Source organism: Macaca thibetana, chromosome 7 (genome assembly GCF_024542745.1).
Source record: "Macaca thibetana thibetana isolate TM-01 chromosome 7, ASM2454274v1, whole genome shotgun sequence".
Classification (NCBI taxonomy): domain Eukaryota; kingdom Metazoa; phylum Chordata; class Mammalia; order Primates; family Cercopithecidae; genus Macaca; species Macaca thibetana.
In genome coordinates, this window is record NC_065584.1 from 8,316,107 (window position 1) to 8,340,072 (window position 23,966).

Below are 23,966 nucleotides of genomic sequence, written 5' to 3' on the forward strand. Positions count from 1 at the left end.
TTTGCAAAGTAACGTTTGTTGTTAGGATCCTTCTGGGCTAACCAGACAGGTCCCAGGGTTGATGGGGGCTGGCTCGATGTAGGAAAAGGGCTTTCAGGGGAGTTATTAAAAATTTAGAGAGTCATCTGTATGCCTTGCAATGTCTACATCGCCCAAGGGCCGGTGGTCCCAGCATCCGCAAACCAGCATTTACAGCGCTGTTGCTCTTCCCGCATGCAAGTGCCATTGATTCTACCCTAGCACCTGCCTGCTTCTTCAGGTCACACTGCTGCAGAGGCTGTCCCTGCCCGCCTGCCTCGAGAACCCAGATGCCTCTTTCTGTGACCGGAGGAAGTGCCAGGAGAAGCCATGGAGAGCTGCAAGGCCCCCAGGGTGGGGGAAGCTGATTCTCAGAGTGCTGGAGGTAGCCAAGGGTGGCAGGGCTTGGTGGATGCCAGAAAGTCCCCTGTCCCACATAGCTGGAAAGTGACATTTCCTACAGCATCAGCAAGGGCCAGAGGAGCTGAGGAGTTGGGGGCAACAGAAGGGCTGCACTGTGGCTCTGTTGGGGGTGGGGCACCTACCAGCATGACTGTCCTTAGATAAAAGAGGCCCCAGCAAATCCCTGAGTGGAGATCGCTGCAGCCTCGCCAGATTCCATTTCACTCTCTGAGCTGGCCCTTCAGACGTTCTGAAGGCAGAGCTAAATCAAAGAATTCTGTTCAAATCCATACAAGATGTTGCTGTTTTTCTGCTCTGACAGGAGAGGCATTTGGAAGTGCAGTTTCTTTCTTTCTTTCTTTTTTTCCTTTTTTTTTTTTATAGCTGTCTTAAAAAGGAGTTTGGCTGTTTAGCACAGCTGGTGCTCATTACATTATGCACTGGCAATAAGATAGCATGTGTAATTAATTTTTAATGCAGTGCTGGATGCAGCGCTTTCAAGCAGTTAGTGGATGTGAAGAAGCAGCATTGGCCATGGACATCAGAGACCTCAGAGCAAGGCAGCCCTGTTCTCCTTTAAAGGGACTTGGAAAGTGGCAGAGGAGGCTGGCATTGCCCTCTGTGTGCAGCAGACTGGCCCAGAAATGGGTTCTTGGGTGACCTGAGGTCAAGTCAATCTTTAACAATCCAAGACCAGGGATCCCAAGAGATCATCTCCTCCAACCCCTTCATTATATAAATGGGGAAACCAAGGAAGATAGTGGGGATGAAGCCATGACATGTGGGTGGCAGAGCTGACTCATATACCTGGGTCTGCCCACTAGGCCATACTGCCCCTCTTGAGTTTTTATTGAAAACCAGAAGAGGAAATTCATCACCCAGTGGAAGCCACTTAAAGATGGATCTCTGCCTGACCGTGAGGCTCAGTGTGAAACCTGCAGTGAGACTGGGCAGCAGGTAGAGCTCTGATGTTGAGGAGCCCCACGTTGGGCGCCTTGGACTTCAGCTCTGCTGTCTGCAGTGGGAGCACACTGGGCACATCCTGGGTTTGAGACTCTGGGGTTGTGCTTTGACAGCTGGCTGCCCCGTCCCCGTGGGGCTCTGTGGCATGGATGCGTGTTTGAAGTTAAATGTTATTGTGGACCCATATTAGACTGCAGGCATGGTGGGAAGCTCTAGAGATGGGGCCATCTCGGTCCTTCCCTTGCAGTGAATGGGTGTGAGTATGTGATCCTAGGCTAGCCACTTACTTCCTCTTTCCAAGCTTCAGTTTCACCATCTGTAAAATGGGGACACTGAAGTGTTTGCTCACCATCCCTCCATTGGCAGGTCCCATGAACAGCCACCATCTGGGTGTGGCCATAGCCCATGACCAGCGCCTAGGGGAATCAGAGGGGAAAGGCCAGTGGGAGGGGAAGGAGGGAGAAAGCTGAGCTGCTGGAAAGCCTTTTGAGACTGTGGCCTTGGGTACCCAGCACACCGGTGATGACTTAGCTCTTGGAAAGCCACTTGCCCGGGAGAGTTTCTTAGTTTGAATGAAGGCAGAGGAAGGGCCAACATCATCAGCATTCCTGGGGCTTGCCACTGTTTGCTAAAGGGCCAGCTCAGTCCTAGGCATGACATCTCATCGTCATAATGCTCCCAAGAAGAGGCACTCCCCCACCCTTTTGCTTATGATGATAGTGGGGCTCAGAGAGGCCACACAACCCACCTTGGTCACACAGCATACAAATAGCAGAACTTGGACAGAGAGTCTCAAAACAGAGATTCACACTCAGGTCTGGCCAGCCTCCCAGCTGTGCTCGGAGCTCTCCCCTCCAGCTTCCCATTGGGCTGTAGTGGACAACAGAGAAGGAGCTGCTGGTAGAAAACCAGATCAAACTCCAATTTATTTCCTGGGAGGGTCCTGAAGGTCGTCCTTCATGCACTGGTCATCCTTGTGCCAGACCCTGGGCTAGACTGAGGGATCTGGAAATGGGCATGACAGGGTCCTTGCCCTAGAGGAACTCACCATGGTGGAGGTGCCCATGGAGGGCCTCCTCACTCAGCGGATATGAAATGTATGTCTCCATGGCGCCTTTCTCTATTTGAAAAAAATGAATAATTTGGCTGCCGCCCGGGTGCTCTGTCCCTTATTGCCATGGCGCAGCTCAGGAGCAGATCTCAGGGTGGAGAGGTGTTCCGCCTGAGGACAGCTTGTCCCTGTGCTAACACTGCTGAGCACAGGGGTACCTTCTGCGAGGATTTTTACCTGAATGAGGCACAAGTGGGGCCTGACTGCATTGGAATCCATGTGATTCTCGGTGTGGTTTTGACTCTCGTTTTATCCAAGGGTGCAGGGGGCCCACGGCTGGTCCATAACTGTGTGTTATGTGGAAGAAGTGAGAGAGTAATGGGTTTTCCGTGAAAGGTGGTGCTGCTTCTGGAAACGGGGCATACGCATGTTCATCCTCATGGAGCAGCGCTGTATCAAACCGAATTGTGTGAACTGAGGGTCACCTGGACCACTCTTGGAAAATGCTCCTGACCCCCATAGGGTTCCTTTCAGAGAACCTGTGTTCTCTGCACCTGAGATCAATTCTGGTCCCTGGCTCCCACCACCCTACCCTCTCCACAAAACGGTAGACATGGGGGGCAGGTAAGGGGACAAAGAGATCTCTTTGCAGATATTATGGTTTTTAAAACCGGTCCTGTGTGATAAGCAGCAGCTAAGGAGACAGAAAGACAGTCGATGAGGAGAGTGCTGATATCTTCCATGGGGAAAAATGAATGAACTGAAAGAGAATATTATTTTTCTAGAATACAGAAAGCTGTCCTCTCACAGATCAGCTGGAATTCCAAGGTGGATTACGGGCTTCTTCCAACTCCCATTGACAGTGTTTCTTATTAGGCAAAGGGAAGGACCACTTTTTCCGAAAGGGGAAAAAAGCTTTCAGACAAAGCTTGGACCAACCCCTGAACTGCAAATTAGCTCAAGTGACCGTGCATACTTATATTCCTAATTTAAATAATTATTTATGTCAAATACTCATTGTGAAACTTGAAAATGTGGTATTACATTTACATCAAATAAAGTTTACTTGTAGCAGAAAGAAAGAGAGAAAGAAAGAAAGGAAAGGAAGGAAGGAAAGAAAGAAAAAGAAGGAAATGAAAGGGCTGGGCTTACGGGAGCTGGGAGGGTCGGGAGATCTGCTGGGGTTTTACCGCTGGGAAACGTGAGGCCGAGGGTCCAGTCCACTGTGGGCAGTGACACGTGTGGATGTGGTGTCTTCTGGGAAGGGGCCTGCTGACTCCAAGCTTCCTCCAGCCCTGGCTGGACGTAGAGGGAAACAAAGTCACCGATCCTCAGTCCACCAGAAGGCAGTTTTGACCTTGAAGAAGAGGGCTAGAGCATGGGCAAGATTTTCTCATCCGATCGCCTCAAATTGGGTTTTGGGGGTCTGACTGGGAGTCAGGGACTTGGCATGTGGTCCCACGCCAGCCTTGACCAAGTCCATTTCCTCGACCAGGCTCATCTCTGTGTCTCCAGTGGCTGGGGCGGGGCTGAGTCCCAGCAGGTGCCCAGGAGATGCTGGGGGATGATGAAGACCCAGAAAAGGCGGTGTCTACACCCATGAGAGAAAGCAGAGGAAACACAGAAAGCGCTGCTAGCCTCATTCTCTTATGAGCGTCCTCCTTGTTTTTGTACACAGGGCAGTGGAATCCATTTTTTTTTCCCCACGTGAAAGAAATCACAGCCCTTACGAAAGCCTGAGGCGTTCTTTGTTGTTTTTATGGTGGGGGGAGAGGGGAACCAAATGTACTTGACTTTTCAAACCTGAGGGCAGGGTTGGGGTGGAGGGGCTGTGTTCTGTGTATATTTCACAATTAAACCCAAATAGTCTGAACCATGATATATAGTTTATTCCAACATAATCAAGGCTGGTCACTTTTACCCAAAAAGAAGTGGGACGGAACCCTCGGTGGGCAGGGGCCCCTCTGTGGGCCCAGTGTTATGCCGGGGAAACCAGATCAAACTCAGATATGGTCCCTGAGAGGGTCCCCCAGGTCTTCCTTCATATGCTGGTCATACATGTGCCAGACCCTGGGCTAGAGTGTAGGGATCCAGAAATGGGCATGACAGCGTCCTTGCCCTAGAGGAACTCACTGCGGTGGGGTGCCCCAGGTGGAGCCTTCTTTCCCAGATCTGAATTTGGGCTTTCCAGGCAGCTCCTTTCATAGTTCACAGGTGAGAGGTGACAGGACCTGCTCCTGGTTTTTGCAGATGCGAATTTGTTTTCCTTGCGCATCTGGTGGACGGCACAGGCGGGATTTGAATTCAAGCCTCCTCGAGCCTGTGGCCCACGTGGGCATCCTGCTCCTGTCCTTGCGTCTGGCTCCTGGCCTGCCCCTCCCACCCGGCCTCGTACCTGGCAGGTGTGAGTAGGAGCAGCCAAGGGAGAGGAGTGAGCTCGTGAATCATGGAGCTGCTGCTGGGCCAGTATTGTATGATTCTCAAGGAAGGGATCAGAGGGCTCAGGACTTCTCCAGGGAGGTGAATGCAAAAATGGAGTCACTACCTGCAGAAACGGAATCTTTTCATAAAACAGGACATTTTTAATTATTGCCTCTGTTAAGAAGTGAGGAATAGCTGGTGGGGCGAGGCCCGCTGGGTGCGTGAGTCTGCTCTTGGTGTTGTATTTAACCAGTCCTTTCTGACTCAAGTTCTTTTGCATGAATTTCCTTGCGTTTTATTAGCCAGCTCAGTTATTAGCATTTTAATCTTAAAAATACCATTGATCAAGGGTCCACTCTGTGCTGTGGGCTTTCTGTGTATCTCCAGTGATTCTCACAGTGCTTCGATTGTGAGTTTTTTAAATTGTGGTAAGATAAACATTAGATTTACCATTTTAACCATTTTTAAGTGCACAGTTCGGTGGCAATAAGTACATTGCAATTGATATGCAACCATCACCACCGTCCATCTCCAGAGGTTTTCCATCATCCCAAACAGAGCTCTGGCCCCATTAAACACTAACTTCCCATTTCCCCTCTCCCCAGCCCCCCATTCTCCATTCTGTCTCTCTGAATGTGACTATTCTAGGTTCCTCAGGTAAGTGGAATCATAGTGCTTGTCCTTTTGTGCCTGGCTCATTTCACTTAGTATAGTGTCTTCGAGGTCCATCCTTGTTGTAGCATGTGTTACAATCTCCTTCCTTTTTGAGGCTGAATAATATTCTATCGTATGGATAGACCACATTTTGCTTATCCACCCATCCGTAGATGGACAGTTGGGCTGCTTTTGGCTATTGTGAATGGCACAACTAAGAACATGGGTGGACAATAATATGTTTGAATCCTTGCTTTCAGTTCTTTTGGGTTTATACCTGAAAGTGGAGTTTCTGCATCAAAGGGTAATCCTATATTTAAATTTTTGAGGAATTACCAGACCGTTTTTCACGGTGGCTACACCATTTTACATTCTCACCGACGGTACACAAAAGTTCTTATTTCTCCACATCCTCATCTGACTGTTGGGTAATTTTAGTGTTTTTTGGACAGTTGGAGTTGATAGCCAAGGAACCTGCCTCTCAGGGATGCGACAACTGTCCCAAGTTAGGTGGGTAACAAACCTGAGGGCGATTTGAATCCAGCCTCAGCCGGCCTGGGTGTGGCACCTGTAGTCACTGCCAGACTGCTGGGGGCTACCACCTTCAGTATATTTTAGTTGAGGGTCTTGAATCCCCTTTGTCTTGGAAATGGTTCCCCAAGACAGTTCTCAGCTCTGTCTCCCAGGACAGCTTTTTTTTTTTCTTTTTTTTCTTTTATTTTTGTTAACAAAGCTGAACATTTAGCTACCTTGATAGTTTGGGGAAGAAAATTCTAAAAATGGACAATTTCCATTGTTCTTTCTGTTGTGTCTTCAGGATGTTGATTTGAGTGTGACTTAGCAGAAGGAACCCCGTATTTGGAATCAGAATCCCTAGGAGCGAGGTAGAGCTCACTCGGTGTCCTGTGCACACTTTGGCCCTCTCTGAGCCTTGTGGGGTCTTCCTGCCTGATGGGAATCATCACACTGGTTTTGCCTCCTTGGCTGGGCTGGGAGACTGGGGACAGGGAATCTCAAGTGAGTGGCCTTGGGTCCTTTGTGTATTGGGATGGTAATTGCAATGATTTTTATTAGTGGTTGTGTTTTCTCTCTATTGTCCTGTATTAGTGTCCCAGGGCTACTGTAGCAAATGGGTACAGACTGGGTGGCTTAAGACAATAAGAAATTGATTCTGTGGTCGGGTGCGGTGGCTCACACCTGTAATCCCAGCACTTTGGGAGGCTGAGGTGGGTAGATCTCTTGAGCCCAGGAGTTCAAGACCAGCCTGGGCAACATGGCGAAACCCATTCTCTAAAAAAATTTGCCAAGAATGGTGGCATACACCTGTAATCCCAGCTACTGGGGAGGCTGAGGCACGAGGATCCCTTGAGCCCAGGGAGGTTGAGGCTGCTGTGAGCTGAGATCGTGCCATTACACTCCAGCCTTCGGCAACACAGTGAGACCCTGTCTCAAAAAAAAAAGAACGAACGAAAAGAAATGTATTCTCTCACAGTTTGGGAGGCCACAGGTCCGAGACGGAGGTGTCGGCAGGGCCGTGCTCCCTGATTCCCTGCCTCTGTGGGCACACAGCTTTCTGCTCTGGGTTTGTCTTCTCTTTCGAACAATTAAAAAGACAATTGTTTTTGGATTCAGGACCCACCTAGACCATCCGGAATGATCTCGTCAAAAGCCTTCACTTAATCACACCTGCAGTGATCTTTTCCCCAGATAAGCTCACATTTACAGGTCCTGGGATCTGGCTGTGGCCCCATTCAATCTTCTCTGCATGCCTTTTGCTGGATTCTAGGCCCTTCCAGGGCAGGAAACCCAGTTGGTCTCCTCGGTGGACTGAGGTCTGGGACAGGTTCAGGCACTTACAGGGGATTCCCCAAGTGTCTCCTGCATTGAACCTGGAGCTGGTTTTTGACAAGATGGACACATGTTCCTTTTTTCTCAGGAATGTGGTGGTTCTGAAATGCCTGGCCCTTCGGCACTCAGACTTCTGTGTTTCTGGAAGGCAGTGTGGTCACATGTGGCCCCCAGCCCTGCCCCCATGCTGAGTCAGAGCACAGCTATTAACAATAGGGCGGGGGGATGGTTTCAGAAAATCTGCAGCTGGGCGCAGTGGCTCATGCCTGTAATCCCAGCACTTTGGGAGGCCGAGGCGGGCGGATCACAAGGTCAGGAGATCGAGACCATCCTGGCTAACACAGTGAAACCCCATCTCTACTAAAAACACACACACACACACACAATTAGCCAGGCATGGTGGCGGGCACCTGTAGTCCCAGCTACTTGGGAGGCTGAGGCAGGAGAATGGCATGAACCCGGGAGGCAGAGCTTGAAGTGAGCCGAGATCGCTCCAGTGCACTCCAGCCTGGGCAATAGAGTGAGACTCTGTCTCAAAAAAAAAAAAAAAAAAAATGCAATAATTATTATGAGAATTAACAGAGTTGAATAGGAGCTAGAAATAACTGGACACACACTTGCCTATAATCCAGATTTTAAAAGAAAATATAATTATTTTTGTAAACTGGCTCTGAGAAGCCAGGAGTATTTTTCGTTTGCATCTTCTAAGATATGGTACATGTTTTCAGGGAGAGGAGCTTGGAGCCCACTGGCATGTGATGATGTCACCAAGTCAGAGCACACCTGAGGCCTGTGGGGAGCGGGTGGTGGCAGGCGGCGGGGTCAGAGGTTAAGGAGCCCAGTTCTGAGTACCATTTTACTGAGCTTGTATTTGAGGAGAGGTGTTCCACCAGCCTACCGCGGCTTCTGTGGGTGCTGGAGCCTGGGATGTCCCGGCTACTCCCCATCTGGAAGCCGGTAGCATTGAGAGAACAGCAGCTGGTTCAGCTCAGAGGCCAGGGGGTGGGAGTTCCCCCTGGATGAGGTGGACCTGACAGGGTCTGAGCGGACCTGCAAGAAATAACCAAGACTTGAGGGAAAACATTCCACGGCTTTTTCATTTGGAGCCAAACATTGCCTCATGTAATTTTCTCCCTGGTTTTTCCCATTGCCTCTGCCAGGGTCCTTGTGCCTGGCACAGATCCGTAATAAAAGGCCCTGTATGTGTGTGTGTGTCTGTATGTGTGTGTGTTTGTATGGGTGAGAGTATATATGTGCATACATGTGCATGTGTGTACACGTATATATGTGAGTGTATGTGTATGTGGGTATTTGCATATGTCAGCATATGTGTATGTGTGCACGTGTGTACATGTCTGAGTGTATATATAAGCATGCATGTGTGTACATGTCTGAGTGTATATATAAGCATGCATGTGTGTACATGTGAGTGTATATATGCATATTTGTGTATATGTGTGCATGTACACACACGTATTTGTGTGTGCACATGTGTATGTGGGGATGTGCATGTGTGTACATGTCTGAGTGTATATATGTGCATGCATGTGTATGTGTGTAGATGTGAGAGCATATGTGCACATGTATGTATTTGTGTGTATGTGCACACGTGTGTGCATATGTATGTATGTGGATAGTTGTGTGTGCATATGTGAGTACATATGTGTATATCTGAGTGTATGCAGTATGTGTGCATATATGTGTGTGCATGTGTGTATGAGTGATTTTGTGTGTGAGCATGTATGCATATGCATATGTGCATGTTGAGTGTGTGTGTGTGTGTGTGTGTGTGCGCAGTCCAGGGAGAACTATCAGCACAGAACAGGCCCCTCCCAACCCCTCATGCTCCGTGTTTATGGTGAGGGCACTTGTGATTCTTTCTCTTCCCTGAACTTTCTGATTCTTCCTGGATTGTGGTGTGTGTCCATCCTGAGGCCTGCTGAGGCCTTTGAGGGTGAGTCTCTCTCTAGAACTGACTTCACCTTCTCAGTACCTCCTCGGGGAGACTGACCCCCCCCGCCCCCAATCTCAGAGGGAGCCCACAATCCACAGTGCTGGGAAATGTGGCCAGTCTGGTGTGTGACCCACCAGGAGTGAGTGCAGAGAGAATAAGGGCTGTGGAGGTGGACGGTGGGTTCAAATCCCGACTCGGATGTCTCTGAGCTTTGGCCTTGGGCGGGTAGCCCAGCCTTGGTGTGCATCTGGTTCCCCACCTGTGGCATGAGAACAGCACCATCTTACGACTGAGAGTGGGTGGCTAGCAGTGATAATGGGGTGCTGTGCTAAGCGTTCATTGTGGGCTTCATCTTCAATATCCCTCACCCCAATTCTGTGAGGAAGGCACTTTTCACATCCCCTTTTTACAGATGAGGAAACGGAGGCAGTCCGATTTCAGAACACTTTACTGCTTTATCCTACCTTAGAGCCTTTCCCTGTTACACTCTGCGGCCTTAAGCAGCAGCTGGCCTGTGAAAGGGACTGAATAGTAGCAGGTATTACTGCTATATTTTTACTGTTGTTATAACTATGATTATTATTATTGCAGTCACTGTCATTGCCGCTTCCCCGGGAGGAGGCATTCCAGGGTCCACGGGGCTTTTTCCTCTGTTCCCGGCGCTGCCCTCTGTTCCCGGGGGCCGTGTTCATCCTCTCGTCTCTCAGCCGCTACTTCCCTGCTTTCCTCCTCCGTTTCGGGTTTGTGTGTATTTGAGGTCTCTTTCTCCTCTAATTGAGATAATGAACACAGTGTTTCCAGAACCACTGTACTAAAAGTCAAGTGCAAAGTGATGGTTTTCATTTGTTGTTCTCTCTCTCTCTCTCTCTTAATATACATCTCTTTAAGAAGGGATTGGCTGAAAGCAAACAGCTAATAACCTATGGATTTATGGAGGCAGTGCGAGCCGGCTTAATAAGCTTTTATACCTGGAATCAGTGTTCTGCCCCTTTAAGTTGAAACTCCAACGTGCCTTGGTATTTTACAGTGCCTGGTTTCGTTTATGCTGGAGCCAGACTTACTATGTGAGAGCCGTCCGCATGCTGGAATTAGTCTTAAGCTTGCTTCTGTGGCGTTGCCAAATTCCATGTTTGTGTTTTATTTAGAATTCTTTTCACGGCCAGCCGATTCTGTACCGGCACACATAGGCACTGTTGCGCCCCATGGAGAAAATAAGCAAGCTTGCGTTTTCTTTGGCAGGGGCCGCGGCCACAATAGACTGCGGTCTCCGAAACATTTTTTAAAAGCTATTTTAACCCATAACAGATGCATAAAGTCGGCTCAGGCATGCCAGTTTTCTTAGTTTTAATTAAAAAATAATTACAGTCTAATGGGATGTTAGTGACACATTTGGATGAATGGTGGGTGACATTATCTGCAACTTATAAATTAGTGCCTCTCCCTTGGCCGGAGCAGGGGTGGGGAAGGGCTGGGGAGGGAGAATGTGGATCTCTGTTCTTAATTGCAGGGTGGGGGCTGGGGGAGGTGGGGGTCCTTCTGGGCATGGAGGCAGCCAATGGAGCCCTTGGTGAGAGGTTAGCATCGCTCGGATGGGACATTCCGCTGTGGCTGTCCAGGTGTCAGTGCTGTCAGGAGAAATGGTGGTCTGGGAGCACCCCGCACCCCTGCATGCTTGATGAACTCACCTGTGGAGTTCTTCAACCGGGAGATGGCTGTACCTGGGTGCTGCAGCCTCAAGCCAGCACTTACTTCCTGACCCCCGGGACCCCTCCCCTGCTTCAGGGGAGAAGCATATCAGTTAGAAGCACATCGACCTCCTGGGGCCATGGGAATAAGATGCTGCTGGGAAGGTAAAGAGGCAGAACAGCACCATCCTGCCAGGTCCCCACGCTCCTAAGAAGGCTGCATCCAGATGCTCATCCTGTTTGTTTGTTTTTTTTTAATATTTAAATTTATTTTCAGTTCCAGGATACATGTGTGCAGTATGTGCAGGATCGTTACATAGGTAAACGTGTGCCATGGTGCTTTGCTGCATGTTTTTCTTTTTTTCTTTGAGATAGGGTCTCACTCTGTCACCCAGGCTGGAGTGCAGTGGCATGATCATAGCTCACAGCAGCCTCAACCGTCTGGGCTCAAGTGATCTTCCTGTCTCAGCCTCCCAAGTAGCTGGGATTATGGGCGTGTACCGCCATGCCCAGCTAATTTTTAAAATTTTTTTGTAGAGATAGGGTCTTGCTATGTTTCCCAGACTGGTCTCAAACTCCCGGCCTCAAGTGATCCTCTCTCTTCAGCCTCCCAAAACATTGGGATTACAGACATGAGCCACCACACCTGGCCACACCTGGGTTCAGATTTTATGTAGACGTTGCCACTCTTTGGAATCTGGAGTGGAGGGCAGTAGGCTGAGGTGTCCCTGGGAGGCAGGGTCTTTGTGGGAATTGAAGCTAGGAACAGGCAGGGCCGTGGACGGGGGGACGCTGACCGTGCCAGGAGGGAAGGGGAACCTCTGTGTTGTTTCACCAAGGGGGTCAGTAATGTCCTCTCCACTAATTAGGTAGCTGATAAATGGTGACCTGTTGTTCCCACACTTGAGCCCAGGTTCTGCCTGTCCTCCGTGGGCTCTGAGGACCAGGTCTGGGGAGAGGGAGGAGTCAGTGTCCTGGGGCCCAGCCTCTGGGGACTTGCTTCCTCTCCAGCCCTGCTGGGAGGAGGAGCACTGGAGGGCTGGGATGTGTCACCTTGAGCGTTCAAGCATCAGAAGCAAGATGCTGGCCCCAGCAGTACCCTGGTGCCTAGGCGCACTGGGCAGCCCCTCAGGGGCCCTTGCCAGGGGCCTCTGTGCCTGGTTGCCAGCTGCTCTCCAAGCAGTGCCCCAGAGAGGCGATGGGACGTGCCCCAAGTCCCTGCGCTGAGCTAGGACACATGTGGCTGACACTGGACTCTACGCCTTCCCCTTAGACCTTTGTGCTCTGCTGAAGCTCATGGACTCTGCAGCCCGTGGCGTCCGGGAGTGTGGGAGACAGGCACAGGCTGGGGCTCTGCATTTGTACTTTCCGTGGAGTAAAATGAGGGTTTCTTAGACAATATTTCCCTGAGCCCAGATTCCTCAGAAGTGAAAATTAAGTTCTTCTATTAAAAACATGAGTCATACCAGCCCAGATGAGAGTCATTTTGGCGTTCCTCGAATTTTTGGAGGGGAAACGTCGCATTCATGTTAATCCATTCAATTATACCTCATTGCGGAATAACGTGCCGGGCATTCTGGGTGGCAGCCTCAGCCGTCTGATTAGTTGGGACTGTGTCTGCCGTACTTGAGAGGCAGCAGCTCGGGGCCTCCGTCCTCTTTTGTGCTGGCACACCCAGGTCGGCCAAGCCTCTGCTCTGGGGCTCCCTTCTTCATTCCGGGGGCTCATTGGGAGCCTCGGCATGGTCTCGACATCGGATTCTTGCAAATGATTCCTGCCCAGCTGAAAAGGCTCGCTGTCTGTCTGCTCATGTGAATTTTACGCAGATGGCAGTGGGTCGCCCGCTCTGCGCTGGCACAGGGTCTAGGGTCCCCTCTCCCCTGGTGGGCGTCCTGCTCAGGTGAAGGTGGAGAAAGGCTTGCTTTTATTCCCTCAGTGATGTTATTTTATCCTCCCAGAAGCCACCAGTGACCAAGACTGGAACCAAAGTAGGAGATGTCACTGGGTTTGGGGACAGACCCAGAGACTTCTTGTCTAAAGACAGCACATCCCGCTTTGGGGCAAGGGAGCCAAGCAGGTGGAGGAGGTTGAAGAGCATCATGGCCCTGGGACCAGCCTTCTGCAGTGCAGTCTGTCTGCCTCTCGCATGGGCCCCGTCAGGGCCTGGGTCACAGGCAAGTGGACGCTTGCTTCCAGATTCAGCTCCTGGGGGTGGGGCGTGGAGGGGTTGTTCTCTGGGAAGTCTCTGCTGAGCTCAGGGCTGAGGTCCGTGTCACCTGTGCCCTCCCCGATGGGCCCCTGTGCTTCCCCATGGAGACACCTATCATGATCTCCTTTCCTGTCTCCTTGGCTGTCCTGGGAGACCAGGCTGTGAGCTAGCCTGGGCCCTGTTTGTCCCCATAGGCCCGGGCGGAGGTCTGGCCCCCATGAGGCTCTCCGTGAGCGCTTGTGAATGAAGTGAAATTGAGTGAAATGAAGCTGACTGAGCAGACGCCCATTGTGGCCAGAGACCCAGGGCAGGTGCATTCGGAGCCTCAGTTTCCCACCGTATTGGCTGCCCGCTCAGGCCCAGGGGAGGCTGCAGGTTTGCACATTTGGACAATATGGGGCTTGAGCTGAACACGCTGCAACTGTCAGACCAACCTGGAAGGTTGCCTCTCTGGCTTTGGGTGCACCATTTGATTTTTGGAAATTTTGGGGAGGTCCATTTTGCTTTTGCTTCTTTATTCAGCAAGTTGCTCCAGCCCCCCAGTGCTCAGGTGAATCCCTGCGTAGGAGGAGCAGTTCCTTGAGTTGATGGCACCTCTTGGAAAAGAAGACAAAGTGTAGGGAGGACGAGAATGAGTGGAAGTCGGTGGGCAGGATGGGAGAAGCTTTGGGCTTGGAATCTGATCCAAAGTGTGGTTTCTGAGTTTGGAACCAACTCTTCTGCTGGGATGTGTGTTGGGGAGTGGGGAAGGGCAGGGCTTCAAGTTCATTTACTTGTATTAAGTTGAAGTTTCCTCTTTTTATAAGTAAGAAGCATAGATGATGAGAAAGACAGGCTGGAAAAGCAGACTTTGTTTACTCATTAAATTTTCCATAAAATAAACACAAGTTTAGAACCGAGGAACCAGCGGCGGGGGGTACTCCAGAGGGCAGGGCAAAGTTTGGTGTGAACCTCTGGCTGGGAAATGCACCAGCAGGTCAGAGTCACACATGTGAAAGAGGTCAGGTGCAGCCTTGACAAGTAAGGACGATGGACTTGAGGGACCAGGTGGAGGGGGGTGTGCATGCACGTGTGTTTGTGCATGAGTGCAATTGTGTACATGTGGATGCATGTGCATGTGTACATGCATGTGTGCGCTTATGTCTTGTGCACACCAGTGCGTGTGTGAGTATGCATGTGTGTGCCCACGGATGCATGAGTGGCAATGGCAATTCTACACTACACCCTGAGACCAGGCTCTGTGGCCAGCTGCTGTGAGAAGGAGGACAGAGCAGCAAAAGGCACAGGCCAGGACAGAGTGAGGCGCCCAGACAACATCCAAGTACCTGACTCTGCCCTGGGCCCAGAGGCTGTCCAGCTGCAGGCTCTCATGGGGTCCCCTTTACTCCCCTGGTTGCACATGGGCTTGGGCTGGGGACTGGAACCTCTGCTGCTCCCACAGTGCTTTCTTTGGCAGAGAGCCTGACGGGGGGCCAGGCAGGCCTGGGCAGGACCTGGCTTTGCCTTCTTAACTGAATGACCTTGGCCCTCACTTCCATCTTCCTGCCTCAGTTTCCTCACTTGCTAAAAGGAGATCACGGTATTACCTGGGTAGGCATGTGTGGATGACTGAGGACTGGACCCGCATCTGCAGGCCTCAGCGAGGGGATATGGTATTGATCTTATTATTATGGTCATTGTTATCGTTGTTAGAGGAGGTGGTGTCTTCTCCACGGTGATGCAGGGGTCTGTGGCCCCAAGAGCAGTTAAGTCAGGAGGAGGTGATGGTGAAGACTGGGCTCCCACCTCGGGCTCCTCCGCACATCAGTGTCAAAGTCATCCCTGCTACACCAACTCTGGGGCTGCAGTGCTTTCCTGGATCTGGCTTTGGGGACATCCTTATTCCCCATTGGGAAGCCCTACCTTCAATCTCTCTCTTCCCTAGAGTGGCCGTCCACACCTGAGCGGGAAGAGCCTGGCCATGGACCCAAAGCTGGGGAAGTTGGTTTCTTGGTCCTCAGGCATGAGCTACTTGGGCTCCTGTGGGAGCCTTTTCCAGACCCAGAACGAAAGGACTGGAGCAGGGAGGTGGCCAGCTGAGGAGAGAAAGCTCTTCTGGGTGATTTCTCCCTGGATAAGACCTTCTCAGTAAACACACTTCTGCAGTCAAGATGGGCTAGAAAACCTGTGCCTCCTGTTTACTGTGGGCTGAGAAAGCCCAGGGATATAGGGCAGTTGCAGGCAACTCTTCCTCTCCTTCTCTGGTTTTGGCTATTCTTTTGGACCTGCTCTCCCAACCTTTCTACTTTCTGCAGTGATTGTTCTGTCTCTTTTGTTTGTTTCTTCTGCAAGGAATAGGATGCGGTTGTCCAGAGGTGCATTAGAGTTGGGCATATCCATAGCACGTGTGCCTCCATTGCTCCGTCCTATACCATAGCAGACATCACTTGTCGATCACAGCACCTCCTTCCCCTGGGTCCTGGCCTGGATGCTTCAAGCTGAGAGGTAGGGCCGCCTCTGCTAATCAATCATGCTGGCCCAGGAATTGAAACTTAATTTCTGTCCTGGCATGACTTTCCTGAGAGGACATAGTAAGAGAGTGTACCACCTCGCACCATTTCCTCAGCCCTTGGTGAGAGTCTCGGGGGGCTCAGAGGTCTTCCTGGTTATGGGACCATTGAGGGGACTTAGCTGGAGGCCTTAGCTTAAGTGTTGCGGCTGTGGAGACAGTGGCTGCCCTGTTGAGGGCTAGTGGGCGTCAGGCCGTCCTGAGCACTGCATTTTTGCGGTGGTTTTGCAGTCAAGGTGCACAGAAGGCAAGGCTTTGATCTGAGGTCATAGATTTAGAGGCAGAGAGGACAGCTGGCCTGGCAGGTCCACGCCAGGGCACTCACCTCTCATCCACCCTCGGGCTTCTTCCCCAACCCTCAGCCTCCTGGCTCTCTTGGCTTCCTACAGCTGTGGCCCTGACCCAGCCTGAGGCTGCGGTTCTCCCCTGCCTGGGGCCAGGCTCCCCAGGGGCTGGGTCCTGCATCCCTGTGGCACCTTGCTGAGGTTGTGCTGGGTGCATGCTTCTCTCCCCTGGTTGTCCCAGTGTTCCTGGCAGCTGTCATTGCTCACAGCTCTGGGCTGGGCTGGCCCTGGCACTGACCTCATTCCAGCCCACGACCAGGCTTGTTCCGTCACGTGGCCTCCATGGTCTCCACAGATTCCATCCCAGGGCTGTGCCCTGCTCTCTGGTCGCCCAGGAGTCCCCTGCGGATGTCAGTGGAGGCCGTGTTTTCCTAAACAAGAAGCGGAGTGTTGGGGTCCAGTAGGATTATAAGCTGTGTGAGGGGTGGAATCCCCTGCCCGAGCCATGGCCTGTCTTTCACCCTTTCCGTTCAGAGTCCTCGTCGTGACTCTGTGGCAGGACGGCAGCTCCCGTCTTGCAAATGAAGAAACTGGGACTCATAGGAGTCCAGGGCCTCTTGTGGGATCTCACAGCTCCAGAGTGGCGGAGAGGGGGGTGTAACCAGGTCTCAGACTGTAGCCCTTCTCTGTCCTAGACACATTTTAGTAGAGCTCTTCCCCGCTGTGTAGCCCATCTCAGCCTCCTCTGCTGTCACTGTGCTCTGCTCCCTGGGACGTGCCTGGCTCTCACATGGAGCCTCTCTCTCCACTTCTTGGGGGCTCGAGGTTTCCATGTCCACATTGGCCTTGGCCTGGCTGCAGCGTATGTGGCTGTTGGAGCTGAGGGCAGGGACAAGCCTCATGACCTCTGTGTCCTGGTATCAGCGTCATGTCCAACCCTGAGGGGCCGGACGTCTGCTGGGCGGGTGAATGGAGCCAGAGCGACTTCTCCAGCGAGCACTCCTTTGCGCAGACTCGACTACTGTCTTGGGTCAGAAATGCCTCCAACAAGAGGCCCAGCGGATTCTGGGCAGGGGCCCTGCCCCGAGCCTGCCCGGACAGTAGGGAGGCAGCGTTATAAGCTAGAATCCAGTCTGAAGCCAAAGGGAACCTGAAAGCCCCCTTTCCTCTTGTTAAGTGCAGCCCCGTGCTCGCTCTTGCTTGGGTTAGCTTCCCTGTCTGCAGCTAGAAGGAACGGCCCTTTTATTACTTCAGCGCTTCAGGAGACCTTGGGAAAGCTAGGTGTAAATATTAGAGCCTGCCAACGGCCAGTGGCAGCAACTGCTTAATAAACTCCAAATAAATAACATGGTGATTAGCTGGGATTGCAGCCCCAAGATGCTGGCCTCTGTGGAGGAAGGGTCCTTGTCCACTCCTGGGATCTGGGGCTCAGGGAAGTCCGAGACACTGTGACTGTGACCTAGGTGACCACACCAGGCTTTTCCAGTGGGGGAAGGGATGCCAGGCCTGAGCAGGCATCTTTGTTCAAACTGTGCCACTCGAAAGGACAAGGGACAGGACCTTTTGCCTCTTGCTTTAAAACATCTGGGCTCTCAGACACCCCCGTGGGAAAGTAGACTCCTCATTGCGACACGCATGGCCCCTGGGACTTACTGGACTCATCTCCCTATGTTGCCCGTGACCGCCACCACCCAGCCAGGCCTCCTGGGGTAGCCTTCATTTACAAAGCACTCGCTGTGTGCTGGGCATGGTGCACCTGCTCTCTCCAGTCCTCCCAGTAATGCTGCTCTGCTGGTGTGGGGAGATGGAGACTCAGGAGCTTCTTACTTGCCCAGGGCCACCCAGCTGGTGGGAGCTCAGTTCCAGGTTAATCTGGGGACAAGATCTGCCAGAGCCCTGTCCCTCAGGGCTGCTATTGTTGGCAGCTGAGCTGTACTCCATTGGGCCCCTTGCTCCACTGGGCTCCTGGGTGCCTCTGCCCTTTGGCCTGGCCGGACTCTGCCCAGCAAGCCCTTGGCGTCCCCAGGCAGCCGAGGGAGCTCCTGTTTACTCTCCGGGAAAAGCTCCCCCAGGCAGCACTTGCACCTGCCTCTGGGCTGGCTGATGATGTCACATCCTCTTTGTGTGGAATGTGAAGGCCTCCAGGGCACGGATTGTGCCTGATGCCTCTAGCTCTGGCTCGCAGCACCCAGGGTGCACAGGAGGTCAGTGAGGGTCTGAGTGAATAGGGGGTGTTTTTGGAACCTTCTTGCCCACCAGAAATAGGAGGGGCACTGGAAGTGACTGACGTGAGTGCCCAAAGCTCCCCCAGCTTCGTGGGGGATTTTCTGGTTCCAAGGTCTCAGCTAGAGGGACTTTAGATTGGAAAGGAAGGGATGAGGCGCTCTTGGCCAGGTGAATTGTGAGAGTTAGGTCTGCAAAGGCTCATCAAGGTGCAGGGGGTCCCCTGAGCTGGAGCAGCTATTGGGTCCTCTTGTGTTTTTTCTTTCTTTTTTATTTATGTCATAATAAAAGGAATTTGAAGTCTTTTGCTTTAAGTGAACCAGTAATATAAGCATTAAAATGATGGTGAAAGAATGAGAATCATACAATCAAGGGACAGAAAAGGTAGTCCTAGTAACTTGCATTGCATAAAAACCTAGAATTTACCTCTGAGCTTCCTGGCAGCCTTGGCAAAAATGGAAACATTGTGATTTCTGATTCACTTATGAAAGTAAGTAATAGTTCAGCATAGAGAGTTTTGGATCAACTGCAAGCCTGGAGGGCTTAATCCTATGGTTTTTCAGATAAGATCGGGCTTTTATCTATGATAAATCACCAGATAATGAAGTACTTTAGACTCTGTGGGCCAAGTGGTCTCTCTTGCAACAATGGTAGTCTCCTCCTAATCCTTCTGGGGATGTGTTCCGAGACACCAAGTGGATGCTGGAAACCTCGGGTAGTAGTAAACCCTATTGTACTGTGTTCTTTTTCCTATACATATATACCTATGATACAGTTTAATTTATAAATTAAGCACAGTAAGAGATTAACAACAATAATTAATAATGAAATAGAACAGTTGTAACAACATGCCAGCATCATTGCCTTTGCGCTTTGGGGCCATTATTAGGTAAAATAAGAGTGACTTGAACACAAGCATTGCAATACTACCATAGTTGATCTGATGCCCAAGAAGGCTACTAGTGGCTAAGGGGCAGGTGGTGTCTTATAGCATGGATATGCTGGACAAAGGGAAGATTCAGGTCTTGGGCAAGACAGAGTGGGACGGTGCAAGATCTCATCACACTACTTGGAGTGGCTCAAAATTTAAAACTGACGAATTGTTTATTTCTGGAATTTTCCACTTAATATTTTTGGACCATGGTTGACCTTGGGTAGCAGAAACCCCAGAAAGTGAAATCATAGTGAAATCAGTAGCAGGGAGCCACTGCATTCAACTTTGCCACTGTAGCGCAAGAGTACCTGTGGACAATTAATGAACAGATTGTGGCTGTTGTTTCAATAAAACTTTATTTACAGAAACAGGCAGACATCCATGGCCTATAGTTTGTGGCTCCCAGAGATAAGAGATAGTATTACCCTGATGGATGACTGTGACATCTTCCCATCTTGACCCTGTTGGAGGCTGAGATCTTGTTCTGTGTCCCTGGACCACCCTCTTCCTCTGCTCCTGGAGAGAGAGTCTGGTCCAGGAGGCCTCTGACCCTGGCCTCCATCGGATGAACCTCGCTGGCTCAGGTGTTCCCTCCCCAAAGCCTCTGTCCTCTGTTGAGGGTATCGGGGGTCCTTCAGGCTCCCTTCCCACAAGACTCCCCTCCCAACCCCCGGCTACAAAGGGCTGCCTCTTTGGAGCTAACCTTCCTTCAACAACTTGATTCTGCAAGGAGAGATCTTTGCAGGAAGACCTTGGTGGGAGTGGTTTTCTGACTGTCTGGACTTGGTCCACCGTGGTTGAGAACCATACCGCTCCTGGGAACTGGTATGTGTGCTGCTATTTTCTTTTAATTTTGGAGGTAAAATGTGGGAATAGAACTTTCTGGGAATTCTGCTCCTTACCACGTACTCTGTTTGTTTACTTACATATTCCTGACCTCATTCCACAAAGCTGGGGGGTGGGGGAGGCGGATGCTTCAAGTGTCCTGTCAAATTTTGGGCCCTTTTTTTCTTCTTCTGGAAAAGGGAGCTCGTCTCAGGCATCACAAAGTTTCACAGAGCACCCCGGACAGCGTGACACAGGAGGTCCTCACATCGGTCCTCCCCTTTCCTGGCATGCTGGTGTAGTTGGTGCCTGGTCTTTGGCTGCATTTAACCAGTCATTGTAGAAGTGGGAGATGCAGGCTTTAGGAGAGTCCGTGAATTTTCCCAAACTATCAAACATGTGGAGCACCAGAGTGAATGCAAATCCTCCACTGGCCCTGCTGGCCTGTGCCGTCTCAGTTAGGGACTGTCCCTGGGTGCTCATTTTCAGGGTCTGAGACCCTGTGGCCACAACTCCATGAAGAAATGGCCAGATAGGATGGAGCCATCATGACTACCAGCTGTAGAATTCTCTCTTGACAGCCCAGGAGGGCCCTCGGTTCCTTCAAGGGCCTGTTTTAATTTAATTCCCTCTTCCTACTGTTGTGAAAGAGCTGTTTCCATTCAGTAAGGACCACTTTATGCTCCCTTTCAAAGTAATGTAACTGGAGGGGCATCCCCTGAACACCTGCCCACAGGTGATCTGGGACGTGGTCCACCTGTCCTGTCCCAGGTACGCCTCCATCCAAGGACCAGGGGATAGACTGTCATGGTGTTGTCACATGAAGTGGGCTGAATTTAGGCCCCAAGTTACATGTCTGTGTTTTGCTTTGCCCATGTGGCCTTATTGTGGGTACGTTTATGAGTTTCTTTAGGTTTTGAATATTTTTGAATGAGGAATGCAGGCAGCCCTTTGTGACAGCCTTCAGAGACCCGAGGACGGAAGGAAGACGCTGGTGCTTGATTTTGTCTAGAACATTCTTTTTACCCCTTGGGCTCGAGCTCTCGCTCTGCCTGGGTGTGGGGGAAAAGGGACGTCATTGGTGAGGGAGAAGGTTCTAGACTCTTGTTAGGCTCCCAGATGCCTAGTACTGGCCTGGCCCCCGGGAGGTGTCCAGGGACTGCCCCTGGGATGAGCAGATGCTGAGCATTGGCAGGAAGCTGGTGGAGCAATGTGGGGCGGAGAGGGTGTTGGTGAGTTGCCCCACCCACCTCCCTGAGCACTGTGGGGTGACTGATAGGGCTGGGAGAGCAAAGTTCTGAGTTCCCCTGCCTGCCTCCCTATCCCCTACCCCAAGGCTACTGGGTGGTGAAAATGCCTTTGGCCACTGCAAATGGAAGAGCTTGGGTGCTCAAGGCAGGCCAGTGGGTGTGGGATGGGGAGTGGTTGTTAGGTTGTTACAGGTGCCTTAGCCTCTCTGCACTAACCCCAGGGAGACAGAGGCCTTCATTCCAGACGCCCTGGAAAGATGAGTGCACAGACTTCCCCAGAGGCCCACCAGGCAGCTTGGGCATGGATCCTGCCTGCAGCAGCCCGGCCAGTGATGGGTTCACAGGTGGCTCATTAGTGAACCCCTTTGGTGTGCCCACCTCCAGCCATCACCCCCAAGGCAGCGTTTTCCACTCTGAGGCTGAGCTCTGACTGAGCAGGGAGAATGTCCATGCTTTGGACACTGGGTAGAGCCTGGAAGGCTTGGGCGGGGGCAGTGGCTGGAAGACCACGAGGAGGAAATCTTTCCATCTGCAAGGGCCTGGAGGACTGGGGGGCTGATGGCATCCTGGGCACTGCTGACCTTCTTGTGGCACTTATTGGCTCAGAGGGGGAGGTTCAGGGGAGCTTGGGGCGCCGCGATGAGATTGACTAGGCCACAAGAGGGAGGTGGCTGCTTCCTTCTGTGCACCCCCCGCCGCAGCCCTCTATCCCCGTCTGAGTTAAAGGTTCCACTGTGCTGGCCTGTAATGATGCCTTTTCAGTGTCGGGGGTAGGGGAGCTCCCTTCATAACCACGTCCTCTCTTGTCCAGCGCAGAGCTTGGCCCAAGAGACGCAGTGTTCAGGCCCATTTGTGCAATGACAGAGTAAAGAATAACTCACTGAATGAACGGGTGAATGAATGAACTCCTTGTGAGTAGGGACCTTCCCAGGACTCCCATAGTGCCTCGCACATAGTAGATGCTTAGGAAACGCTGCTCAGCCAGTGGATCCATTCCGAACCCACTTCTCCTTTCTTCATCCTCACTGACACTGACGGAACGTGTTGCATCTTTTCTTTTGTTAACCTCTTTGAACCCGCCTTTAAGAAATTAAAGTTCTGGATTCAGTGTCAGTGTTCTGTTGGCCCCAGGCATGCGTGTCAGCATCCTGCCACTGAGAAGGTCTCGGGGTCAAGTGAGAACTTTTCATCTCAGAAGTCTGTCTCTGTCCTGGGGCTTCCCGGATTATTTCCCTCTTTGATGATGGGATTTGCAGGAGCAGAGCTGAGCCCTGTGGGGACCTTCTGTTTGGTGCCAGGTCATGTGGCTGACTAGGCCTGTTCTGCTCACTGGGGTCACGGGGGATGAGAATGGGGCCACGTGGGGCAGTGGAGCGGCCCTTGCCTTCCAGATCTGTGGCTGGGGAAAGCCACAGCCTCAATTTGTCTTCTAGAAGGTGGGAGTTGAGGTCGAGTATGGAAGGGCCCAGCTTCGTGCCACAGTGGGGTGTGGACATTGAACAGCTGAGAGCCGGGATGAGGGGACCCTGGGTGTTTCTTAGTGGAAACAGCTTTTCACCGGCTGTCTGACCCCAGAGCACTTGGGCTGTGAGGCCCTGGATTCTTGGCGGGGGTTTGAATTAGATTTGCCTGGCTTCACTCCCTTCCTGACCAGAGACCAGAACCCAGAGAGGAGAAGGGACGCTTCCGGGTCACTCGGCAGGGGCAGCACTGCATGAGACCCCAGGCTTGTTCTACCGGCTCCAGGTGGCCTTGGCCTCACTCACTGTTCCCTGCCGTGAGCGAGGCTGAATGAGGCTGGGGCTGGGGAGGTTGGACTGCCCTGTAGCCACGAGGACTGTTAGACTTGGGCTCTAGAGGCCGACGGGTGGCCCCTGCTCCCTCCCCAGGGCTCTGTGGGCCCTGCCTCCCTCTCTCTCCCTCCCATCCCTGTGAGTCCTCAGCTGCACTCCTTGCGCTGTGCGTGGCTTCAGCAGGAAGCTGTCTTGTTTGTCATTTCTGCTCCAGGACTGGGCTGTCCTCTTCCACATCAAGGCACATTTTCGGCTGATCATGAAATTGCTCCCAACACCTTCTCTGATGGCAGGGCAGTGAGCTGGCAAGCTGGGAGGCGCAAGTGTCCTCCTGGGATGGGCCTATTAAAAGAAAAAGCAGGAAAAAAGAACTCTTAGAAGCTCCTACCACATGCAAAACTTTCACCAGAAACAAGTGACTCTGGTGCTTATAAAGAGGCCAGTGGCTGTCTATGCAGTGACTCACATCTGTAATCTCAGCACTTTGGGAGGCTGAGGTGGGAGGATAACTTGAGTCCAGGAGTTTGAGACCAGCCTGGGCAATATAGTGAGATCCCGTCTCTACACAAAAATAAAAAATAAAAAAATTAGGCTGGGCACGGTGGCTCACGCCTGTAATCCCATCACTTTGGGAGGCTGAGGCAGATGGATCACGAGGTCAAGAGATTGAGACCATTCTGGCCAACATGGTGAAACCCCGTCTCTACTAAAAGTACAAAAATTAGCTGGGCGTGGTGGCACTCACCTATAGTCCCAGCTACTTGGGAGGCTGAGGCAGGAGAATTGCTTGGACCTGGGAGGCAGAGATTGCAGTGAGCCGAGATGGCGCCACTGCACTCCAGCCTGGCGACAGAGTGAGAATCCGTCTCAAAAAAAAAAAAAAAAAAAAAAATCAGCCGAGTGT

The 23,966-nt window shown here is 51.7% G+C and overlaps 3 protein-coding genes across 7 annotated transcripts in view; 2 read left to right on the forward strand and 1 right to left on the reverse strand.

The window, feature by feature from the left end:
- The window catches only part of LOC126958426 (cholesterol 24-hydroxylase), a 515,386-nt gene extending 509,915 nt beyond the window's left edge, over positions 1-5,471 (reverse strand). Inside the window, exon 1 of the mRNA XM_050796734.1 lies at positions 5,461-5,471. The gene's annotated coding sequence lies outside the window, so the exon portion shown is untranslated. The remainder of the gene's footprint in view (positions 1-5,460) is intronic.
- LOC126958437 (splicing factor 3A subunit 2-like) overlaps positions 1-22,686 on the forward strand; it is a 28,244-nt gene extending 5,558 nt beyond the window's left edge. Inside the window, exon 1 of the mRNA XM_050796761.1 lies at positions 1-22,686. This exon is cut by the window's left edge and continues 5,558 nt beyond it. The gene's annotated coding sequence lies outside the window, so the exon portion shown is untranslated.
- BCL11B (BCL11 transcription factor B) overlaps positions 1-23,966 on the forward strand; it is a 104,294-nt gene that overhangs the window by 46,650 nt on the left and 33,678 nt on the right. The gene's annotated exons all lie outside the window — the stretch shown is intronic.